This window comes from Entelurus aequoreus, linkage group LG17, assembly GCF_033978785.1.
Source record: "Entelurus aequoreus isolate RoL-2023_Sb linkage group LG17, RoL_Eaeq_v1.1, whole genome shotgun sequence".
Taxonomy (NCBI): domain Eukaryota; kingdom Metazoa; phylum Chordata; class Actinopteri; order Syngnathiformes; family Syngnathidae; genus Entelurus; species Entelurus aequoreus.
Window position 1 is genome coordinate 21352243 of NC_084747.1, and position 2500 is coordinate 21354742.

Sequence of the window (2500 nt, forward strand, 5' to 3'; positions counted from 1 at the left end):
GGACTCGGCATGACCCTGTTATTATCAAGAGGGGACCCTGTAGAACCCTACGTGACCTGTTATAATCTAGTGGTGACTCTGCGGAAACTGTACGCGATCTGTTATAATCTGGAGGGGACCCCTCAGGACCTGTACGTGACCTGATATCATGAAGAGGGGACACAGTAGAACCAGTACGAGATCTGATCTAATATAGGGGGGACCCTGCAAAAACTGTAAGAAATCTAGTACAATCTACACGGGACACTGTAGATCCAGTAGAATACCTGAAGAGGGGGACCAAGCAGAAACTGTAAGCAAACTGATACAATCTGTACGGGACCCTGTGGAACCTGTAGGCAACCTGATATCATCTAGGGGGACCCTGTAGATCTTGTACAAGATCTGATATAATCTAGAGTGGACCCTGTAGAACCTGTAGGCAACCTGATATCACCTAGGAGGACCCTGTAGATTTTGTACAAGATCTGATATAATCTAGAGTGGACCCTGTAGAACCTGTAGGCAACCTGATATCACCTAGGAGGACCCTGTAGATTTTGTACAAGATCTGATATAATCTAGAGTGGACCCTGTAGAACCTGTAGGCAACCTGATATCATATAGGAGGACCCTGTAGATCTTGTACAAGATCTGATATAATCTAGAGTGGACCCTGTAGAACCTGTAGGCAACCTGATATCATCTAGGGGGACCCTGTAGATCTTGTACAAGATCTGATATAATCTAGAGTGGACCCTGTAGAACCTGTAGGCAACCTGATATCACCTAGGAGGACCCTGTAGATTTTGTACAAGATCTGATATAATCTAGAGTGGACCCTGTAGAACCTGTAGGCAACCTGATATCACCTAGGAGGACCCTGTAGATTTTGTACAAGATCTGATATAATCTAGAGTGGACCCTGTAGAACCTGTAGGCAACCTGATATCACCTAGGAGGACCCTGTAGATTTTGTACAAGATCTGATATAATCTAGAGTGGACCCTGTATAACCTGTAGGCAACCTGATATCATCTAGGAGGACCCTGTAGATCTTGAACAAGATCTGATATAATCTGGAGTGGACCCTGTAGAACCTGTAGGCAACCTGATATCACCTAGGGCAGACCTGGGCATTCTGCGGCCATATCCGGTCCTTTGTGCGTCCCGCGTGAGGCCAATCATAAATTACAAAATACATTTAAAAAAGTATCTATGTCGAGTGTGCAATACAACGGTGCTGCTTTTGTTTTGAAAAGCGTTATTTGTATTACTTCCGTGTGGATGTATGCGCGTGCGCGATTGTGAGTGAATGTGAACAGCGGCAATCACAAATTACAAAATAAAGTTTAAAAAACATCTATGTCGTGCGCGCAATACAACTGTGCTGCTTTTATTTTGAAAAGTGTTATTTATGGGCGTATGTCCGGGTGTAACCTGTGAGTGAAGGTGCACAGCGACAAGTGATGCCCGGTTACCCCCGAGATGATGACGAATGGCGTGTTTCCAACAAGACATGGACTGCCAAGTATTTCTTTACAGAAATGAAAGGTAAAGCCATGTGCTTAATTTGTGGTACACATGTTGCTGTGTTGAGATAATATCATTTGAATCGCCACTACACCACGAAGCACCAGGAAAAATACCGGAATCTGTCTGATGGAGAGCGCGCAAGGGAGGCTGATGCGTTGATGGTAAAACTGCAAACCCAACTAGGACTTTTTGCCAAATGTCACACCCCCAGAGATGCAGCCGTCAGGACAAGTTTCGTCATTTCTCACAAAATCGCCCAGAAAAAGTAACGTGTTTTCTGACGGAGAGTTTATTAAGGAGTGCTTATTGGACTCTGTTGCGCTGATATGCCCGGAGAAGAGGGGCGCATTTGAGAACGTGTCACTCTCCCGGCGCACTGTAACGAGGCGGGTTGAGACCATCGCTGGAAACTTGGAGCTTCAACTGAAGAACAGAACGTCCGACTTTGACTGTTTTTCGCCGGCTTCGGAAGAGAGCTGCGATGTACGTGACACCGCCCAGCTGCTCATCTTCTTACGTGGGATGACTGCAGACTTTCAAATCACGGAGTAGCTGGCAGCCATGCAGTCAATTAAAGGGACAACCACAGGTAATGACTTGTTCACATAGGTAAATGTGTGTTTGGACTTGTTAGGACTGAGATGGGACAAGCTGGCAGGTGTGACAACAGATGGTTGTCCAAATCTGACGGGGAAAAATGTTGGACTTTTAAAGAGGATGCAGGATAAAGTGACAGAAATGGACATTTTTGCATTGTATTATACATCAGGAAGTGTTGTGTAAGACAGTGTTCGAAATAAAACCATCAAACGCAATCTGCTTTTGTATAAAGTTAAGTTAGGTTAAATGAAATTATTAATTATCATTATTATCTTGTACAAGATCTGATATAATCTAGAGTGGACCCTGTAGAACCTTTAGGCAACCCGATATCATTTAGGTGGACCCTGTAAATCCTGTATGTGACCTGACATATTCTAGAGTG

The 2500-nt window shown here is 44.4% G+C and overlaps 1 protein-coding gene across 1 annotated transcript in view; it reads right to left on the bottom strand.

Moving 5' to 3' along the window:
* Positions 1 to 2500, bottom strand: part of LOC133632652 (dynamin-1-like) — a 24941-nt gene that overhangs the window by 16981 nt on the left and 5460 nt on the right. The gene's annotated exons all lie outside the window — the stretch shown is intronic.